Below are 24004 nucleotides of genomic sequence, written 5' to 3'. Positions count from 1 at the left end.
GATTTTGGATATTGGACCATAATAGGTGAATGTCCAATTTAAAATTTTTAAGTTCTTAGACCACATTCATTCTGTGTCAGAAACCTATGCTGTGTCAAATATTTAATCACAATCCAAATTCAGAGCTGTATCAAGCTTGAATGTTGTGTCCATACTTGCCCCAACTGTTCAGGGTTCGACCTCTGCGGTCGTATCAAGCTGCGCCCTGCGGAGCATTTTATTATGAATTTATCTATCTATCTGTGAGTTTCATAATTTGTTTATATCTCAGATTTGCCAACATAATGCTGCATGATTTATGGTATTTGACATTTTGGTAAACTGGATATAAAGGTAAAATGTTTGATCATGTATTCTAGTAATAACACACAAAATGACAAAAAAAGTCATCCAAAACGTCAAATAGGATTGTTTTTAATATGTTGATCTGTATTTGTAAACTTCTAAATGGTGATGTCTATCTATGTCCATATATAAGTGATATGATCTTGAATATTATATAATGCTATATATTATACAAGTGCTATTAGACTTGATAATTTCTACTGGAATACACATGGGAAATATTTCACACCTCTATCTCTTCTGAAAACGCTTTTCATTGTCTGAACCAATCTTTTAAATTGGTAAAAATGATCATTTCTGACAAGCTGTTGATGCACAAAATATTATGTTATCTCAAGCAATAAATCGCACTTTAAAATTAAAATGATGGTTGACAGATTCTCCTTCTTTAAAAGAGATGATGGCTTTTACATTCAGTAATGCTTGCTTTTTTCTAGTCAGTTTAATGACACATTCTGGTAATAAAACATTTTCTTACATGTAGCAACAACACAATAATATTCATTATTGACATAAACAATTCTAAGGTCATCTTGTACTGAGATTCCTGATTTAATATTAAGTTTTATCAATATACTATATATAATGCTTCCTTTTTGATTGAGAAGGATATAGGGAAAAATGCATTTTCATCATTATCCTGACACTGTGGTCAGAAAATTGTTAATTTATTACTGATATATAGTCAAAAATCCATTATCCCTGGTGACATTTTTTGTAATAAATTTGACCTTTTTATGTCTGTCTAATAATGGTTTTATACAGAAATCCTAATTATACATCTTGTCCAATTTGCAATTCCAGAAACTTATCTTCAAGCTATAAATTCAGTATAATAGGAAAAAAAAGCAGAAATATCTATGTTGCTGCATGAAACCAGTTCAAAATAATTTCAAATTAAAGAGGATTCATTGTGTTGCAAGTACAAAAAATGTATTACGATGCAGGCAATTAACAGATAATGACTAATTTGAAAACATCTCTGGAAGAAAGAGCTATCTAGATATTCCAAATGGCAATATACCAAAGGATTACTTTTATTCTTAGTTTTTTATATTAAAAAAATGGCTGCTTCTAGAAAGAGAATCTTGCTGAAATCTACTAAAAGTGCAGCATATTATATTACTGTAACAACAAATAATAATTGTTTGATTAATAACAGGAACACTTACAGAATGATGGCATACTATTACATATGAAAGTTTGCCTATTCTGCTAACCTTTAAGAGTCACTATTACATATGAAAGTTTGCCTATTCTGCTAACCTTTAAGAGTCACTATTACATATGAAAGTTTGCCTATTCTGCTAACCTTTAAGAGTCACTATTACTTATAGAATAACTAATTGAAAAATTCAAATATAAAAAAAAATTCATCAACACGTCAATTGTCAGTCACACAATTTGAACATTTTTTGATATTTGAATATTTGAAATTAGTTTTTGTTTTATTACATTGACTATGGGCTTTTTAATGAAAAAAAGTATAAACTACAAGGCACTAGATCTTTTTCTAAGCATTCACAATTTGCTTTGATGCAATATCATCAACATTGTCTTGACAACACTCATTGTAGTATGATGTCAGAGGAGTGAAATAATCAGATTTATTTCACATGTGAAATTATCAGTTTTTATTTAACTGGAAAATCAGTCTTACGTTGCAATCAATGTAATGCATTATATTCATATCTAGTAGATTTTTGTTAAATCTTAAGCCTAGTAGCTCAACATGTGCTTGACAACCATACAATAGTTATGTTACACTACAAATCAAGTCAAAGTAAGACTTACTAATTTAAGAATGATGCGACACACTCACCTCCAATATGTCATCCTCCAGTAAAAAACATTTACAGGAGGACATTGATCATTTATTAAGCATATGACCCCTCTTTTTGAAGTACATGTATATTGATGCCAAATGGTTTCAAACATTTAGTAGCTTTGTTCTGATAATAGCTTTTGTTTTAGAAAAGTAACTAGACACAAAAAATGCTTCACAAATGAAAATATTTTACATCAGAATAATTGATGTTCATTAAGCATCCAAACTGTCACTTTTCAATACATGTATAACCATATTAAAATGCTTTAAACCCTCAGATGCATTGTTCTGAGAATAGCTTTGTTCTAGAAACATCTAAAGAACTAAAGTAATAGATCAAAAGATGAAACATATAAGTATGATTTATATTAAAAGTATTTGATCTTTAATCCAAAGTCTAACCTTTTTAATGTTCGGATGGAATGGTATATTGTCATTTATAATAAAAATAATCCATCTCTCTAGTACAATTAAATGAATCACATAACAAAAGGAGAAAAAAAAATCTCTTTCTTGCAATTTAAAATAAAGTTTTTAATATATCTTAATAATTTTTCATGCCTTATAATTCTAACTTGGAATTTCACGGATTATGTTCAGGTACAAATTTGTCAATCCCTAAATTACAATCGCCACAAAGCCAAAACAAAGAAAATTTATCCCAATCATCTGCGGTATACTTGAAATCAAATCACAAATTCTTTCCAAGCTTTTAAGCATCATAATGTTAAATGTAGCATGTCGGACTTATCTCCTCAAAGTTAATGAAAGGGTCTATCCAATGACCACAAAAATCACCACAGTCTGAAATACTGATACTTGATTCATCAAGTATGGTAATTTGAATACAAATGGGATAGCCATTAAATTTCTTCTGTCTGATCACCTTCCTTAATATCTCTACACAGTCATTGATCAGCACACAAATTCTCAATCCATCAATAATCATTTTTTTAACAGTTTTACTTATATATTTTTTAAGTTTAAAGACCATGGGGAACCTAACATCTACCCCTGTCCACTCAAATGAGCCTGGACATCTTTAAGAATAAAGATTTATTTTCAGATGCAGACATTATGATACAAGTCATACCTTAATTGTTTTGCTATAAACTATATAGATAGACATTATAAGACTCATTATTTAGACTTGTTGCAATACTTCTCTGTGCAAACAGAAGACACCTTATCTATTTTGTAGTATAATGGAACTACATTGTAGGTCTCAATATATTTAAATATGGAAAACCTCTTATTTATGCTCCATTCAAATCTCATACTGTTAAATGCAGAAACCAAAAAAAGATAGAGTTTTAAGAGAGACATCAGTTTGGCTGAACTCATTTCAGTATCGACAGACATGCTAACACTTTTTTCTTTTTGCCTTCTTTCTTTTTAATTGCTCAAGCTAGTAAACACAACATCCATTTTCCACAAATAAATACTATACTAGATCAATTTGCTTTGTCAACAAGATGATATTTTACAAGCCAATACAAATCTGTGTTAATTCTCACCATGAATGTTAATACAAATGTCTAAATTGTACATTTACCTTCTTAATCCCTTAATGTTATTGAAATCAAGGATGTCAGTCATGAAATCAACACATTTCTCTGTTGCTTTAATGCTATTGATTGTCGAGTCTGAAAATAAAAAAATAAAAGTTATTTTCACAAATCAGCATACTAAAAGTTAAGTCTGATAAGTTCAGATTTAATAATGCTTTAATGTAACTCCTATATGTCTGAAGTTGTCTTTATTGACAATGTAATGCAACATCAACAATTCATTTGTTCAAGTTAAACCCCACATTGTTAAAGTGCACCTAGCTATAATCAAGTTTGCAGTTGTTTTTGTGGTATTCCTTTTACTGGTAAAATGTACTTTTCTAAAATGTCAACAATGGTTCAATTTTTATTTACACTAATAGTTTTTATGTCTTTTTGGTGCCATCACTGACACTCCAATTAAGGAATGTTTCCAATATGTTCATGAATAATTGTATGCATTTGGAGTCTAATTCTTTTCAAACATATAGAGTATTTCCCAACTGACCATCAATGAACAGATATGTATATCTTAACTAGAGTCTCTAAAAGATAATGAAAATGTAAATTGTCTAAGACAAATAAACAATGGACGATGGAAAGACCAAGGAAAAAATGTGATGACAACAGAAAAATAGCTCTATGGTCAAGATGACTTAAAAAAGGAACAGTTTTTTACTTAACAATATCCTTCTTAAAGAATGAAGATTGTTTTACTATTTTAAATTTCTGGTTAAGAACATCAAAAATAGTCAGAAAAGTTTGCAGAGAATGAATTGTGTGTTGTTAATAAAAATATCTTTATTATAGGATCATATTTTTTTGTTACATATTTTTATAAATTATTCATATTCACAATATATAAAGTGTCAATTTCTTTTTTCAAATAAATAAAACCAGCAATTATTTAAACCATACCTGTTTGTAGGATGTACACGATCAATGTGCAAAACCAATGTTGATTTATTAAGTGGGCATAGCTAATAGTTCTATAATGTTGGGTTGTTTTCATACCGATTGGAAACATATGACAGAAACAAATAAAAATCAGCATTTATATTAAATTGAACACCTGTAAATATTGTGCAATGAACTGGGAAACTGAATCAGGCTCTTCCCTAAATTTTTGTTTCAAGTTGTGTTCATACAAAAGCATAATTTTTGCCTATACAAGTAGAATGAATCAATATTGTTGTGTGATAAGAGGTGTAAGGTAAAAGCTGTGCAGTCCTATTAATTTTATCTGTAATGAATATTTCATAACTTTACTTAAAATTAAGATAGGACATTGTGATAGCAATATGTGTCATGATATTTGGTAAAGCTTAAAGTACATGTGCTTTAAACATGTAATTCTTAATAAGCAAATGCAAAAAATTGCCATTAAACAAATTTCCAACCTTAAAAGATATACATAGAAGTACATGAAAACCAGATTCATGACAAAACTATGTTTGAAACAGAAGAGCTTATTGAACAGAGCAACATGCATAGAAGTATCCTCAAGTTTTTTTTAAACAGTAGCACAATTTGGGCTAAAAGAAGCAATCAATGTTGTTGCACAGTAAGTGGTGTTGATTAAAAGCTGTGCAATGCTATTAAGATTATCTTTAATGAATATTTCTAAACTTTAATCAAAATTAAGATATGACATTGCGATAGCAACATGTGTCGTGATATTTGGATTTCTGTAAAGATTACAGCTAGTACAATGTACTTTTAACAGTTAATTCTAAAGATGCACACAATATAAAATAATTGACCATTTAACAAATGTTCAAACCTTAATAAATATATTAGATTTAGTGTTGGATAAGGTCAAGAACATGTGAACCAGATTCTCAACAAAACTATGTTCTAAACCAAAGAGTTTATTAAACAGATCAACATGCATAGAAGTATCCCACAAAACTTGAATGGCTGTTTATCCATATTGCTTTCTGATCTCAAACTTTGCCCTATGACCTTGAAATTGTATACTAGGGCACAAGGTACCCTATGGTCAAGTATTTTACCAAATTGAAGATGAGTTGCACAACTGGAGTTTTATAGTGTCTAAATCTACACGAGATTAAAATCATATCATTTGTTCATAGATTTTTTATTTGATTGTAAATTGCTGTATTAACACACCTCAGAATGCACTCATATTCAGTGCAATGCCCAAAGCAGGCCAAGACAATACATTACTAAATGGTAGGGAAAGCCTCATTGACTTCTTTTAATTAATTCAATAATCTAATTTGGCTCAGCATGATAAGTCATTTTCAAATATCTTGTCTGTAAATATTGTCTATATACAGACTGCAAATGTAGATTTAAATCAATTTGTCTGCTGAGGCTTCTCTGACTATTTCCCGACCATGTTGAAAAATCTTGACAAGATCTTTTATCACCCTTTCACTGACTTTTTTCCCTGTCTCCAAATTTAGAAAAGTATATATTTTGTAATTGACAGATGACATAATGGTGGAAAGACTAGGCTGACTTGACATACATTAAGGCTGAAGTGACATACCCAATATTTTCTGGCAGCAGACAACATTTATATATATTGTCTATCCTAAATCAGCAAACCTGTTCTTACATTTATTTTGCTTAAATGAATGAATGAATGAACAAATGAAAGGTTTGTGCAAACATTTTATCAATAAAACTGCAATAGATGTTGAATTTTTACTGACTAACCTGTAAAAGGGGATTGAAAAAATTATTTTTCTCTACCCAAAATTATTGATTAATGGACATAAGTAACAGAATAGTTCAACTGTAAAAAAGAAAAGGTAAAGTCTGACAAGCTTTTTATTTCTTGGCAAAATGTTGGGACAAAATATTGCAAAACTACACACGAGAATGACATTGCACAAAAGAAATACAATACAGCTAAAAATCTATGCTCCTCTTCTTAAATTTCTCTAGTAATTATCATCAAATATTAACATATCTACTTAGTATAATGATATGTCCTAATTCTATTTCCTAATTCCATGACTAATCAACCTGTCAATTTCAATATGTCTACTGCGTAGTTAAAAAACAATTAAGAGTTACTGTAAATTAAGAAATTATTGTGCATTTATTATTGCGACTTTTGAATAATCATGGACAAAAATGCTAGATTAATTATTGCGATTTGAGCAAAAGCTGCATACAGATATATGTATCAGATATCAGAATGCGAGTTTTTATAATTGCGATACTCACATTAATAAAATCCTCACAATAATTTCTGAATTTACAGTAGTTCGGAATGTTATGTAAAACACAAACAAACTAAAATTTATATACATTCCATTTAAAGGCTGGCTTTGAATACAAATACATGTATAAACAATCTAAGATGTAAGATACTAACTTTATCTGAACAGGCATGAAACTGTTGTTTTGCAGCAAGTACCAGAGGCAGATTTGGAAAGGGGGTGCATGGGGGTGGGGGCAGGGTGCCCCCCATTCTTTTCTGTGGGATGATTATTTAAGGAATCACTGAAGCATGACTAAGTGGGCCCCCTCTTATGGCAGTCAGTGGGCCCCCCTTATGAAAAATTTCTGGATCTGGAGTTCCAAGGTATCATGCCTTAAAGTCAAACTAATGCACAAACATTAGAGTTGAGATGTATTTTTTGTAAGGCATGCCCTCAACTTTTGTCCTCTGATGCCTGGAAATATGTTCATACTGCACATAAATGAAACAAGTTTTTTCCTTGGTCAGTTTTTGAATACAATTAACTCAGTCAAGTAGATAACAAAAGTTTAAACCTCATGTGGTTTAAAACGTTCACATAATAAACCAGTAATTTTAGGAGCTATGAATGCTAGATAAATCATACTGACTGTGCTAGTAGGTTTGATAAGAGCAACACCATTATCATGGGGTTTACATAAGATAGGCAAAAAAATACAGAAACAATTTTTATCTCTATTCGATCATGAGTTACAAAATTTCCCCATTCTCATTAGTTCAAAATTTTCAACAGAGCACATGTTGAATATCTTAAAATGTAGTATCTTGAGTGTAGCAACGACTTAACTCAAATGCAACAGAAGGAGAATCTTAATGTAATCCTAAATATACCACATTCACTGCCAACATCTTCTGTGTCTTACTATTATATTTTTCATGAGAACTGTGAAAGCAAAGGTATTTTGTAAAAAAATTATGCATGTTGATACTTCAGATACTTAAAAAAGGTTTGATTGATCATGAACAGACCAAGAATTTAGAAAAAAACTTGACCTCAACCCAAAGGCAATCTAAAAAAGAGGCTGAATATAGGAAAGGGACATTCAAAACTCACAATTCCAGGAGAAACTGACAACACCATGGCAAAAATTAAAAAAATTATAAAGGGACATAACTCAAGAATGGTAAAAGTGTTGCCACCAAATTTCGTACTTAATCTGTATTATGTAGTAATAAGCATTGTGTATACGTTTCATAACATTTGGTTGAGGCAAACTAAAGTTAGAAAACGGAAACAAAAAATTTGTAATTGATCTTAGTTTTGTGGTAATGAATATTGTGTATAGGTTTCATAATATTTGGTTGGGGCAAACTTAAGTTACAGAAAGGAAACTAAAAATTTTGCAATCTTTCAATTTATAAAGGGGCATAACTCAATAATGATTTAAAAGACACTACCCAAATTCAACTTGATCTGTGTTTTTTCAGTGGAAGTCAAAATTAAACATTGCATTGTATAAAGCATTGATTGTAGTTGATACAACTATAATCATGGACAAAGGAAGATAACTCAAATTTTAATAAAAATTACTTGATATTTAGAAGAAAATTAAAATTTTGCAATTTTTTCCATTTCTAAAGGGGCATAACCCTAGAATGGTTAAAGTGACGCCACCAAAATTCAAACTTGATCTGAGTTTTGTGGTAATAAGCATTGTGTATAAGTTTCATAACATTTGGTTGAGGCAAACTAAAATAAGAGAACGGAAACGAAAAATTCAGCAATTTTTCCATTTGTAAAGGGGCATAACCCTAGAACAGTAAAAGTGACGCCACCAAAATTCAAACTTGACCTGTGATTTGTGGTAATAAGCATTGTGTATAAGTTTCATAACATTTGGTTGAGGCAAACTAAAATTAGAGAACAGAAACGAAAAATTCGGCAAATTATTCCATTTGTAAAGGAGCATTACCCTAGAACAGTAAAAGTGACGCCACCAAAATTCAAACTTGACCTGTGATTTGTGGTAATAAGCATTGTGTATAAGTTTCATAACATTTGGTTGAGGCAAACTAAAGTTAGAGAACAGAAACGAAAAATTCAGCAATTTTTCCATTTGTAAAGGGGCATAACTCTAGAACGGTAAAAGTGACGCCACCAAAATTCAAACTTGATCTGTGGTTTGTGGTAATAGGCATTGTGTATAAGTTTCATAACATTTGGTTGAGGCAAACTAAAGTTAGAGAACGGAAACCAATTTTGGGACGTACGTACGTACGTTCGTTCGTACGTACATACGTACAGACGGACAAGGGTAAAACTTAATGCCCCCACCGCTATGGCGGGGGCATAAAAACAAATTAAGACAAACAAGACCACAAAGCATTACACAAAAAACTAATGAATGGTAAGCCAGAGTGACCTGCTCCTTCATGTTTCTCCACTTGGAGCCCTCCATTCAACAGCTTGCTTTAAGCAGTCTTAGTCTATTAAACTTTGAATACATACAAAACACTTGACTGTTTTTTCCCTTTTGTATTGCTACGTTTATGTCTAATTACAGAAAGCAGTTGATTGAAAAATACAACTTTGCTAATATTTGTAATGTAATTTTGCTATTGAAATTACAGAAACATTTCTGTTAGCGATTCTATTCTTGAAATGTTTTACCATAATAGAATTATTATTTACTAAAGTAGCTCTGGATAGAATGCTCAATAATTCATAAATAAAATGTAATATTCATTTAAAGGATATGTATCTTGTTTGATTAATTTAAATGTAACCACTACATACCGAATCTCAAGGCAAAATCAATCTTTATTAAAAGAAAACTCAATTAAATTTGATACAAAAATTGATTTTGTATATGTAATTACCATGTCGATAAATAAATTATGCAAAAAGATAAATCAAATTTGCCTCTGATAATAACTAGAGGCTCTCAAGAGCCTGTGTCGCTCACCTGATTCTACTTTGGTTTTGGAAATCATGTAAAAATAGATTAAAATCATAACAGATACCCTAATAATGAGTGAGGCTAAATTTGGTTTAATATTGGCCCTGTAATTTAATAAAAAATCCTGGTGGCCATCTTGAACAGTAAATCGGCAATAAAGTAGCAACATTTCATCAGCACTTCATAAGAAACATTTATGCCATGCTTGGTTTCATTCCGTTCAGTGCACCTCTAGAAGAAGCATTTGTATGTATTTCCCATAGGGTCTTATGTGAAAGGAAGTCCCCCCGCTGGCAGCCATCTTGTATGAAGGATAAGCTTCAAAGTAACAACACTTGGTCAGCACCTCAAAAGGAACATTCATGCCATGTTTGGTTCAATCCATTCAGAGGTTCTCTAAAAGAAGACATTTGTATGTATTGTCCATAGGGTCATTGTTAAACATTGTCCCCAGCTGGCAGCCATCTTGGATAATGGATCGGCTTCAAAGTAACAACACTTTATCAGCACCTCAAAAGGAACATTCATGCCATGTTTGGTTTCATTCCATTCAGTGGTTCTCTAAAAGAAGAAATTTGTAAATATTTCCCATAGGTCCTATGTTAAACTAAGTCCCCCCGCTGGCGGCCATCTTGGATTATGGATCGGCTTCAAAGTAACAACACTTGGTTAGCACCTCATAAGGAACATTCATGCTATGTATGGTTTCATTCCATTCAGTGGTTCTCTAAATGAAGACATTTGTATGTATTTCCCATAGGGAACTATGTTAAACTAAGTCCCCCGCTGGCGGCCATCTTCAATGATAGATCAGCTTCAAAGTAACAACACTTGGTCAGCACCTCATAAGGAACATTCATGCCATGTTTGGTTTCATTCCATTCAGTGGTTCTCTAGAAGAAGTTCAAAATGTATAAAGTTAACGATGACGACGAGGATGATGGACAACGGACGCCAAGTGATGAGAAAAGCTCACTTGGCCCTTCGGGTCAGGTGAGCTCAAATTGCTATCATCAGTTTTCCCACTGAGTTCAGATCACATACAATAATAAAGTAGCCAAATGGTTATTTGAAATAAATCTATTGGGTTTTAAATGAAAGAAGCTTCACTGAGTGAGTCTATATACTACACACAACCCAAATAATTAATTTGGAATATTTTACAATTCCCCTTATCAAACAAACAGTCCTTTATTTTCAGAATTTTTTTTACTATCAAATCCATCATCCTATTTTGTAGAGGAAAGGACAAAGAATGAAGGTACTGTAACAATTGTAACTAGAGGCTCTCAAGAGCCTGTGTCGCTCACCTGACTCTACTTTGGTTTTAGAAATCATGTAAAGATAGATAAAAATCATAACAGATACCCAAATAATAATGATTGAGGCCAAATTTGGATTAATATTGGTCCCGTTATTTAATAAAATATCCTGGTGGCCATCTTGAACAGTAAATCAGCAACAAAGTAGCAACACATGGTCAGCACCTCATAAGGAACATTCATGCCATGTTTGGTTTCATTCCATTCAGTGGTTCTCTAAAAGAAGACATTTGTATGTATTTCACATAGGGTCCTATGTTAAACTAAGTCCCCCGCTGGCGGCCATCTTGGATGATGGATCGGCTGCAAAGAAACAACACTTGGTCAATACCTCATAAGGAACATTCATGCCATGTTTGGTTCCATTCCATTCAGTGGTTCTCTAAAAGAAGACATTTTGTATGTATTTCCCATAGGATCCTATGTTAAACTAAGTCACCCACTGGCGGCCATCTTGGATGATGGATCGGCTGCAAAGTAACAACACTTGGTCAGCACCTTATAAGGAACATTCATGCCATGTTTGGTTTCATTCCATTCACTGGTTCTCTAAAAGAAGACATTTGTATGTATTTCCCATAGGGTCCTATGTTAAACTAAGTCCCCCGCTGGCAGCCATCTTGGATCATGGACCGACTGCAAAGTTACAACACTTGGTCAGCACCTTATAAGGAACATTCATGCCATGTTTTGTTTCATTCCATTCAGTGGTTCTCTAAAAGAAGACATTTGTATGTATTTCCCATAGGGTCCAATGTTAAACTAAGTCCCCTGCTGTCGGCCATCTTGGATGATGGACCGACTGCAAAGTAACAACATTTGGTCAGCACCTCAAAAGGAACATTCATGCCATGTTTGGTTTCATTCCATTCAGTGGTTCTCTAAAAGAAGACATTTGTATGTATTTCCCATAGGGTCCTATGTTAAACTAAGTCCCCTGCTGTCGGCCATCTTGGATGATGGACCGACTGCAAAGTAACAACATTTGGTCAGCACCTCATAAGGAACATTCATGCCATGTTTGGTTTCATTCCATTCAGTGGTTCTCTAAAAGAAGACATTTGTATGTATTTCCCATAGGGTCCTATGTTAAACTAAGTTCCCCGCTGGCGGCCATCTTGGATGATGGATCGGCTACAAAGTAACAACACTTGGTAAGCATCTCATAAGGAACATTCATGCCATGTTTGGTTTCATTCCATTCTGTGGTTCTCTAAAAGAAGACATTTGTATGTATTTCCCATAGGGTCCTATGTTAAACCAAGTCCTTTGCTGGGGGCCATCTTGGATGATGGATCGACTGCAAAGTTACAACACTTGGTCAGCATCTCATAAGGAACATTCATGCCATGTTTGGTTCCATTCCATTTATTGGTTCTCTAAAAGAAGACATTTTTATGTATTTCCCATAGGGTCCTATGTTAAACTAAGTCCCCCGCTAGCGGCCATCTTGGATGATGGATCGGCTACAAAGTAACAACACTTAGTCAGCACCTCATAAGGAACATTCATGGCATGTTTGGTTTCATTCCATTCAGTGTTTCTCTAAAAGAAGACATTTGTATGTATTTCCCATAGGGTCCTATGTTAAACTAAGTTCCCCGCTGGCGGCCATCTTGGATGATGGATCGGCTACAAAGTAACAACACTTGGTCAGCACCTCATAAGGAACATTCATGCCATGTTTGGTTTCATACCATTTAGTTGTTCTCTAAAAGAAGTCATTTGTATGCATTTCCCATAGGGTCCTATGTTAAACTAAGTTCCCCGCTGGCGGCCATCTTGGATGATGGATCGGCTACAAAGTAACAACACTTGGTCAGCACCTCATAAGAAACATTCATGCCATGTTTGGTTTCATTCCATTCAGTGGTTCTCTAGAAGAAGTTCAAAATGTAAAAAGTTTACGCCGACGACGGACGACGCCGGACGACGGACGCCAAGTGATGAGAAAAGCTCACTTGGCCCTTCGGGCCAGGTGAGCTAAAAAGAAATAATATGTGTTATTTTTACAAGTCCCCTTTCAAGAAAAAAAGGTTCCACAATTCAGGTTTGTCTTACTATGGAAATTACCTGTAGAAACCTTCATTAAACTTTGAAGAGGATTTGACAAAAAATGAAGGGGCTTAAGCATGAGGCAACAATAAAGCTATGCATGGTTGGACAGACTAATGAACTGATGGAAGGGGCGAAAAAGTATATATTTTTTACTTAATTTGGCAGGTACAGTAATCTTTTTCCTGTAACAAAAAAATCAAATTAAATCAAAACATGCTGCTAGTCTAAAAACATTTTCAGGTTTACAGAATATGTTTTCTGTACTCAAGAGTCTATTTTTTCCTACACGTATGAAATAAAAGTATTTTTTCTCATACTTTCACTGGAAGGTTACTTAAAGTTACTCGTGTGCACTTAACTCTAACACACATACCAAGTTGTATCAGATAGGGTAATTTTTTATTTTATAAGCAATTTTGAAGGATTATAACATGGGTATACATAAATGTTCTCTAAGTAAACAAAATTAAGTACACATAGCCAGTCTTAAAAGATTTTACAATGAACAGAACATTGTCTGAATTCTATTAAGGAACTGATATATTACGAAGTTATTTGATTGAACAATTAATCTATAGTCATTACAAGATACAAGCTTCTTGACAAGAAAACTTTCTCTCTCCCATCATCTACTTGGATGGAACAGACACTGGACAAACAGCTACAACCATCAATTTATTGCATGGTCGATACTACTGGACATAAATTACCACAATCAATTTACAAAAAAATACAATAAAAAATAGTAAGAGTACTATTTATTCTGTCATCTCGTGTTATGGTTGAATCAGTTAGCTGAAGTTCGGTTGTAAAAAGTGCATTTACTACTTTACCAGACTGACATGCACTTTCAGAAATAAAATTGATTGTTGCTGTGTGCAGAGGTCTATTTCATTTTTTTCATATAAATACAATTTCACTCAAAGTGGAAGATATTAAATGGGACATAAAAAAACAATACAAAATTTAGTCCCTTTTTTCTGAAAGTAATAAATCAGTGATTTTTTTGTTGAAAGAATGTTATGTAGATAATAAGAAATACAGTCATACCAGACAACAGTTACTTATACCCAGGTTGCCCGCTCACTTTTATCAAATTTGACTTTATCTTGAAATTTTGGATACTCACACATATCGTAAATAGAATCTGGAATAGGTCTGAAAATATGGGTTATCATGACCAAGTTTTTATATGATCTTTATAACAATCAAAGATTGTCCACTAACAGAATGACATTTATATCTGACATGTAATTCCTAAGCCTTCAAAACAAATATAATTTAGATTAAAGAAAATTGGAGCTACAGCAAATATGTTACACATCTTATTCCTAAAACTGATAAATTTCAAAAAACGATACAAATTTTACTTAAAAATCACTCTAGCATAAAATATAGGTCATGATCCAGCTGTTGTACTGTCTATTTCTTATTATTCAACAGGTGTCAATGGACAAAATATCAGTTATTTGATTACATCTGGACATTTGCACAAACATAATAGAGTCAAATAAGCATGAAACCAAAGCTCATGTCTTTTGAAAAAAATCTTCCTCTCTAACTTGTAGTTCCTAAGATCTGGACCAAAACAAAAATTTAGTCAAAACCATATGGTCAAGGTTAATATAAATTTTGTTTGGAAAATTTGTTGAAATTTCATAATTATGAAAAATATATCTACACAGACAAACTGTAAATTTTTGCATTGAGTAACTGCAATTGTTTTACATAGAGCAATGAAACCAATTTTTGACAGCCCTTCTTTACTATCCAAAAACTGTACAGAAGCAAAATGTAAATTCTCTACTACTCATTGTTACTTGGATGTCAACCTTAAGTAAAAGCTGAATCAGAGTCACTGTCAGTATTGCGAGTATGTCAGCAAGTTAGCTTTAAAGCATCAAAGGAAATCTTGAATAAGTCGATAAATCATAAATTTGACATTTGTCTTACACCATGTAATGCAAAGTTTACTTTGTCTTCTGTCTGTATTTGACATATGCAAACACACATACTGGTCAAACTGTCAACATTTATCAAGTGGACAAAGATTATCTATTACCATGAAGAATGTATGAACTGTTGATCAACTCTTCCAGCTTCTATACCAGAATACCAAAGATATCAGAAAAGGAATATGAATGGCATCTTTACTTGTCAAAATTTTCCTATTGGAATTTTTCTAATTTTTCATTTTGTAAAAATTCTAGGCTAAGACAAAGTTTCAATCCCATTTTGCTCTTTATTTTCTTGCAGAAGATAACAAGTGCTGGTTTCTTTTCCCTTTTTGAATTAAACGTTGTTATAAATTTTACTTGAAATCAAAGCTTAACACTATCAAAAAATGTGTATGCACAATTTCTCGTCTTTACCTATCTCTTGCAAAAAAAAAAATTCTGTACAAAGAGTGATCACAATTTTACATATCATTCAAGCTCAGACTACCTCAAACTCAAATTAAGTTTTTTTATGCAATTTTTTTGATAGTCACCAAATACTAAAATTCCAACAGATTCCTTAGATCATACTGCCAAAGAGTTTTGTTTATTCATCATAGGCAAATCCAGAAACTTCTGAAATGGCGTTCTGGGAAAGGGAGTTTAAATCTTACTTTTTGCAGCTTTTTTGAGAAATTTAAAAAAAATCTTCAGAAAAGAGTGTTCTACATGACTGAGTTCTATTACTTTTGCAATCATTTTTGTTTTTTCTAATATCTATAAATTATATAAAGTGAATCGTATATACTCTAGAATATTGGTAGTCTCTATGTGCCTTCTTTCTTGGATATTAGTCCGTCCTTAGTTCAGTTTGCTTCATGTGAAATATATTCGAGTAATTCCTGATATTTTTGTACACATTATACAGCAGGTTTATAGGAGCTGAATATAACTATGATCATATGATATGATACTAATTGAAATTACGTAATCCAAGAATGAAAGCTTGTCTAAATGACATCAGGCACAAAATGTGGTAGGTTGTATAATTTTTGCAGGAACCCATATGTAAAGTTATGTTGACCAACTTTTGTAGATATAAGCAAATGAAACTTGTACTTGTGTAATAGAAAATATCACTATAAACCAGCACACTTGCATAGCCCAATTTTTATTGAGTAATATCTGAATTAACAGACTGAGACTTATGGTGCTAAATCACATATTTGGTAACCCTTTTATGTAAAAACTTTAATTCTAAGTAGACTTTTTGTTATAGAACATTCCAGAAAAATTAAATTTCTGATGTTAGTTGGTTGTTTATGTGCCTGTCCCAACCCCTGATACTACAATCCAGTGGTTATTGAAGGTTGTACTGTGGTCTGTAGTTGGTCACATCCTTGTACTGTGGTCTTTGGTGGATCATTGTCTCATTGGCATCATAACTTACCTCCTTATTTTTTATCTTCATTCTTGTATAGTAAACAAACAGAACAGTAAAAATAAATTATGTCATTAAAAAGAATTAACTTGTTTTGCTGGCATCTTTAGTTACACCCAAATATAAAATCACACAACAAAAATTCATGAAAATATACCCATGCAGGCATGGCAGAAACTAATTAATGAACAGTTTATTTATAAAAGGCATTAAACAATGACAATTTCATATTTAATTAGAACTTGTTTTTCACACAAAACATATGTCTCCTAGCTGTTAATCAAAAGAAATTATGATCAACATGCAGAAATAAAACACATTTTGAGTAAATCAAAGTACTGAAGTACTGAACATCGGATGACCACAAGTTCTTGAGGATGGTCGAAAGCACTTGTCTCAGAAAAAAACAACATATCTCTTTACCTAAAACTGAGGTTAATGTACAGAGATATATTTTTTTCTGAGACAAGTTCGTGCGTGGATGATGAATAAATGACAGGAAATTCAACTTCACCGTAATAACTATTATATTGTAGTGATACAAATCAGTATACACTGAGTTGTTGTTTATATTATATTAAAATAACAGTTACATATATATATGATTTGAATCCATTTGTATATCATTCTATTCTACTATTCTAAAAATAGTGCAATGCAAGTGCATGGTGGACACTTTTCTGTAAAAATTCGATTTTTCTAAGATTGGATACGAGTAGGCATTCATATTTTCCCGCAAAATCAATTACAGAGTTACCGGTCCTTGACGGTATTTTCACAAAACGTTCTTTGAGATATTCTTCCGCATGCTTTAACACAATTTTTCGGTACGTGTGCATTGATATTATCAATGATTTTTTACTTATATATATATATATCTAACTACAAAACATTTTCATATTATTAATTTATGTTGTAAACAAAAATATTTTTATCAGTATTCATTGAAGAGATGTATTTATATCAAACGATAAGGAATGTTATTTTGCACTCGTTTATGTGCGCGTATTTATCATGTTTATAGATCGGTTACAAACCCAAAACTAATTTACATAATGGAAATCTAGGCGATAGCAATACATCGGGATGACCTCAAGGTCATCGCGATGTAAAAAGGAAAAAAAACACCTACACATGTCTCTATACCATTGTGCATCATTGGTTTACAAGAATAAAGATATATACAGTATATGAGGATAAACAGTAGTATTTGAAACTAGATAATACCTTACATGATCTGAATTAGATTTTCAATTTAGAGCAATTAAAACAACTTCAGTAATTCTGAATTTGTCTGAATCAAATTCTGATCATAAAAGAATTAGTCAGATATGTGAAATTGTCTCAGATGAATGATAACTTTGAAGTTATAAACTGTTACATGCATCAAGTTTTTTTTAATTAAGTAACACCTATCATGTGATAGAAAAAGGCAAGATGATGTATATTTCCATGCGTTCAAAAGCTATATAATCTGGCTATCTTTTAGAGGAAACCTAGTTCTGTTTGACTGTAAAATATATGAACTTTGTAAGTAACAAACGAGCATTGAACTTACAACACTGAATAAATATCAGTCAAACTTTTTGTTGTAATTAGTAAATACCGTTAGTAGGGTGCCCAGTCAACGAATTTGATCGATTTGGGTTAATGGAATAACACACGGCTGTATTTGATATCATTTGAAAGAAGAGAACAAGCCTCATCAAAATATTGATGTCGTCGTTGTCTACAGTGGTCGTGATTTTCTTAAATTTGGGTCTACGGTCAAAGCTTAAATTTCAAGAAAAAAGCAGTCACGTTTGGACAGCTGGCCGCCCCTCCATATATCCGTTTATAGCTAAATAAATTCAAATAATTCAAAGGATTATAACTAATGTTTCTATATTTAGGACTAATTTGATATTTATGTTGCCAATTATGGTTCAAGATTGACATTTGTATTTTTAGGGTGCACTATATATACAATTTTCATTCATTGGTGATACACGTAATAATTTTGCTTTCAATGAAAATGTGGTTAATTTCGGGGGGAAAATTTTAGTCTTACTAAAATGCTAAAATAATTATACTTAAATCACTTATATACTTTCCGCTTTTGTTATATGATATATTTAATATATAAACTGTATAATAAGTACTTTTTTAACCACCAACAAAGAGCGTAATAATTTTATTTGTCATGTTAAAGATTCCACGTACAATACGGTATCTGAGGGTACCCTGTAAAAACACGAAATTTAGAAAATTGTGACCATGGGAACTAACGATGACAATCATGATTGTAAAATATAATGATTTTCCTATAATTTGTTCAGTTCATACGAAACTGGGCTGAAAGTTAATCATGTCATGCTGTTATATGTTTCCAATTCTAAATGAAAACAACCCATGTTTATATCTTAGAATCATATGCTCCCCCACCTAATTTAAAAACACTATTTTTACACATTGTTCATGTACAGTTCTTTGGAACAGTTATGTTTAATTCTTTTTTTTCATCAATTTGAAAAAGAAGTTGACATTCAAAATTTTTCATCAATTTGAATAAAATGCTCCGGTGGGCACAGCTTGATACGACCGCAGAGGTCGAACCCTAACCAGTTTAGGCAAGTATGGACACAACATTCAACCTTGATACAGCACTGAATTTGGATTGTGATTAAATATTTGACACAGCACAGGTTTCTGACACAGAATGAATGTGGTCCAAGAACTTAAAAAAATTTAAATTTACCTGTTCAAACCATATCATTATTATTTGCTTTTATATATAAATCAGAAATAACCAATTTAAAATGGAAAATTTTAAAGAAAAAAAAAGGAAAAAAAATCTCCCCCCAAATTTTTTGAACCCCTTATGATTCATCACCCTCAAACTCAATCCCAGCCTTCCCTTTGTGGTATGGTACCTTGCAGTACAATTTCATAGAGATCCATACACTTGAACACAAGTTATTGTCTGGAAACTAGAAAAATGATTGTTTTTTGGCCCCTTTATAGCCCCAAATTCCTAAACGTTTAGGACAATTACCCCCAAACTCAAACCCAGCTTTCCCTTAGTGATATGGAACCTTGTTGTACAATTTCATACAGATCCATACAATACACACAAGTTATTGTCCTGAAACTAGAAAAATGCTTGTTTTTTGCCCCTTTTTGGCCCCTAATTCCTAAAATTTTGAGGCAATTACCCCCAAAATCAATCCCAGCCTTCATTTGTGGTATGGTACCTTGCAGTACAATTTCAGAGAGATCCATACACTTGAACACAAGTTATTTTCTGGAAACTAGAAAAATGCTTTTTTTGGCCCCTTATTCCTAAACATTTTGGGCAATTACCCCCAAACTCAATTCCAGCTTTCCCTTTGTGATATGGAACCTTGTAGTACAATTTCAGAAAGATCCATACACTTACACACAAGTTATTGTCATGAAACTAGAAAAATGCTTGTTTTTTGCCCCTTTTTTGGCCCCTAATTCCTAAAATTTTGAGGCAATTACCCCCAAAATCAATCCCAGCATTCCATTTGTGATATGGAACCTTGCAGAACAATGTCAGAGAGATCCATACACTAATACACAAGTTATGTCTGGAAGTTACAAAAATGCTTATTTTTGGCCCCTAAATTCCTTAACTGTTGGTACCATAACCCCCAAAATCAATCCCTGTCCTTAGACAGAACCTTCCTTTTGTGGTATTGAACCTTATGGTAAAATTTTATAGAGATCCATTCACTTAAACTAAAGTTAGAGTGCTAAAACCATTGTGTCTTCGACCGACGACGACGACGCCAACGTCATACCAATATACGACCACAAAATTTTTTTGCGGTCGTATAAAAAGAAGTTGACATTAAAAATTGAAAATATAAATAATTAATAGAAATATATAACAATAAATCATTATCCCTTGACATACATGAATCATAATTATTGAAATTTGATAAATATTTTATGAGTTATCAACTTTGAAGTCAACAACTTCATCACACAAATTGCTTTCAATTATGAGTAGACAATTTCTGCCTTACTATAGTGTTTAAAGTTTTACTTTCAAATTCAAAATGCAATTCTGAATTTGTCTTAATCAAATTCTGATCAAATAAGAAATATTCATATATGTAATTTATTCTCAGAGAATAATTTGAAGTTACAAACTGTGTATAATTTGGAGTTTAGTATGACGTCCATTATTACTGAACTAGTATACATATTTGTTTAGGGGCCAGCTGAAGGACGCCTCGGGGTGCGGGAGTTTCTCGCTGCATTGAAGACCCATTGGTGGCCTTCAGCTGTTGTCTGCTCTATGGTCGGGTCGTTGTCTCTTTGACACATTCCCCATTTCCATTCTCAATTTTAATACACAGTACATATAAAAGGCCCCCCCTTTTGTGGGAAAAATTTGGTTGATTATATAGGGAATCACTGAAGCATGACTGTAGCAGGCCCCCTCTTATGGCAGACAGTGCCCGCCCCCCCCCCCCCCCCCCCCCCCCCCCCCTTATAAAAAGTTCTGGATCTGCCACTGTTGATACACAAGTATGGACACTTTCAAGTAACTTTCAAGATTGATACAGCTCTGAATTTTGATTTTGATTAAATATTTGACACATCATAGGTTTCTGATACAGAATGAATGTGTTCAAAGAACTGAAAAATTCGAAATTGGACTTTGACCTATTATGGTCCAATATCCAAAATCTAAACACACTGTTGGATTAAGCATATCAAAGTACACAAAAGAATTTAATTAATTTATTTAATAATCAACAATATAAGCTAAGTTTTTAAAAGGGTTCACTTCATAAAAAATATATATATAAGTCTTTAAAAAGGACCAACTAGCAAATTTACTATGTACCAGATCGTCTAGAATAGATGATACTGTGCAGATAAGGAAAAAAATATACAAGTCTAGAGATTTGCACAACGATACTAATATAAGATGGTATTATACGAAGATGTTGTTATTAAATCGTGTTGACAAATATTTCGGCTTAACAAATAGCCTTCTTCCGTGTCAATAATTTTAACAATACTAATTATATGTATAAAAATAGCTCAGTAATACAGGTAAATTTTGGTCTATTGATTTAATCCAAAATCCTGAACATCATAATATAAAACAAAACTCAATACTCAAATATACGTGACTGTGTATATTTACATCCCAAAAATGAGTGAAAAATAAAACTTAGTATTTTTTATTGATGCCGTTTGGACGATGTACATTTAGTTCCTTTATCCAAAAGCTTTCCCGAACCTGTCGCTGGGCATCACTCCAGTGAATATTCTGTTCAATCACTAGGATCTTCATGCAGTTAAAGTCATCAAGTTTGTGACCAGACTGTCTGAAATGCTGAGAAACTGGGAGAAGTGGCTTCTTAGAGATATCACTCCTATGGCCATTGAGGCATTTGTGGAAAGGCTGCTTTGACTCTCCAACATATTGGAGGCCACAAACCGAACATTCTAGAATGTCAACTTTTCACAGTAAGGCAACCGAAAATAACTATAGGATATTTTGCAATGTTAACTGCAAAAGTATGAATGTTATTTACATTCTAGAATGTTCGGTTTCTCAAACAAGAAAAATGCTTGCTTTTGGTCCCTTTTTCCTAAATAGTTAGGACAATAACACCCAAACTAAATCCAAACCTTCCTTTTGTGATATAGAACCTTGTGGTACAATTTCATAGAGATCCATACACTCATTCTCAAGTTATTGTCTGGAAACCAATGTCTTCGGACGACGACTGCACCATAACATTATACGAATGCATTTTTAGGTTGTATAAAAAGAAAATTTAATCTTCAAAGGTAAAAATAAGAATTAAATTCATATAGAAAATTTGTTATTGTCCAGAAGACACATAAATGTAAACAAACTATAGGCAAGGTTACAGCAAATGATTTTTTAAAAAGCTGAAAAAAGCCTTGGTGGCATTGTTATAAAGTCTGATTAACTGAATTGTTAAAGAGCAATTTCATACTACCTCACAAAATCTGATCACTTAACTTTTTATGTGTTTCTCTGCTCTCATCAGTTTATAATAAAGGGAAAATAGTCTGTGATGCTGCTTCATGCCATAAGTAAACCCCTTTTCTCCAAATAACTCAATACATATCTATCTTAAATAACAAATAAACCTGTTTTTATTGTTTTGGTATTTGCTCTTAAAGAACAAATTAAAAAAATAATGAAACATAATTTGATAAAGAAAATCATTAGCAAATAAAATCTGAAAATTTGTGATCAAATGAACTTTTTGGACAGGCAATAAATTCTTTCAGATTCTTGAAAGAGAAGAGGTGTCTGACCTCTAGTGGTGATTTATTGATTGACAAGAAAGTTAGATAATTCGGGGAAGTTATTTGATGTTTTAAAGATTTAATTCTGTCAAATTATACATCAAATCCTCACCAACTTAAATCAAGTCTTTATAAAAGACAGCTTATCAAAACAAATCTTATCTAGAAGATTTTAAATTGACAGAGTTATTCTTTTGAAATTATATTTCAAGAGATAAGAATGGCCTAATACTGGCTTCTGGCCAAACATGGTAATTATAAAATTCAAAAAAAGTGAATTTTCATTAAAAAGGAGTGACAAGATGTCTTTCAACTTCTTTTTTTTTTAACAAAACTTTTAGTTCACCAATGTTACGATTATCTACACTTGTTCAAACTATAACTCGATCTACATCTGTCTTCATATAAATAAACATTTCTGGAATTTTTAGCTGATTGAAACTTTTCGCAACTGGTTGATTATTCTTTTATAATATACATAAAGTTGTTTCTTTTCAGTTCTTCATTAGTCAAAATTCAATTAAGACCTGAAATTTTCTTGCTATCTACTGAATTGCTAATGTGACCTAACACACAATGAACACAATATCCAATGACTTCATAGAGAAAGAACAAGATTGATCAGATCAACAGTCAAATCAGTCAAATGAAAGTCTTCTTCAGGTCTGTAGCACTATAAAGAGAAAGACAATACACATCATATAACAGGATTAAAACCAAGTACAGAAAAGTGAAAACAAAAGCTGTCATAGCAGCAGGATCTGGATAAAGCAAAATGTCACCGTTCAATTCATCAACGTAACATGCATCTTTGATGCAAATCTTGACCTATTTCTTGTAGAAAACACAAAAATCAATACAATAGTGATGACATCAAATTGAATCTGTATAAATGACCTATTCTTGGTTAAAGCTTTGATGTGGTCATTAGTACTGCTTTATCAGACCTCTAATTTCCTGTTTTTCCAATATTTTCCACCATTTAGTGACAGAGATGGAGGTTTTGAAAAATGATAAGGACTAAATCAATTATATTAAACAGGTCATGCAAATCTTATAACAAAGAC

The 24004-nt window shown here is 32.3% G+C and overlaps 2 protein-coding genes and 1 long non-coding RNA gene across 3 annotated transcripts in view; 1 reads left to right on the top strand and 2 right to left on the bottom strand.

The window, feature by feature from the left end:
* Window positions 1–4000, bottom strand: part of LOC127703816 (uncharacterized) — a 44456-nt gene extending 40456 nt beyond the window's left edge. The window contains exon 1 of the long non-coding RNA XR_007983060.1: window positions 3729–4000. This is a non-coding gene — a long non-coding RNA (uncharacterized LOC127703816). The remainder of the gene's footprint in view (window positions 1–3728) is intronic.
* The window catches only part of LOC127702559 (G-protein coupled receptor dmsr-1-like), a 126146-nt gene that overhangs the window by 45005 nt on the left and 57137 nt on the right, over window positions 1–24004 (top strand). The gene's annotated exons all lie outside the window — the stretch shown is intronic.
* The window catches only part of LOC127701873 (protein MON2 homolog), a 226139-nt gene continuing 215431 nt past the window's right edge, over window positions 13297–24004 (bottom strand). The window contains exon 28 of the transcript XR_007982240.1: window positions 13297–13426. The gene's annotated coding sequence lies outside the window, so the exon portion shown is untranslated. The remainder of the gene's footprint in view (window positions 13427–24004) is intronic.

This window comes from Mytilus californianus, unplaced genomic scaffold (assembly GCF_021869535.1).
Source record: "Mytilus californianus isolate M0D057914Y unplaced genomic scaffold, xbMytCali1.0.p SCAF_1, whole genome shotgun sequence".
Classification (NCBI taxonomy): Eukaryota; Metazoa; Mollusca; class Bivalvia; order Mytilida; family Mytilidae; genus Mytilus; species Mytilus californianus.
This window is presented reverse-complemented; position numbering and strand designations above follow the sequence as displayed.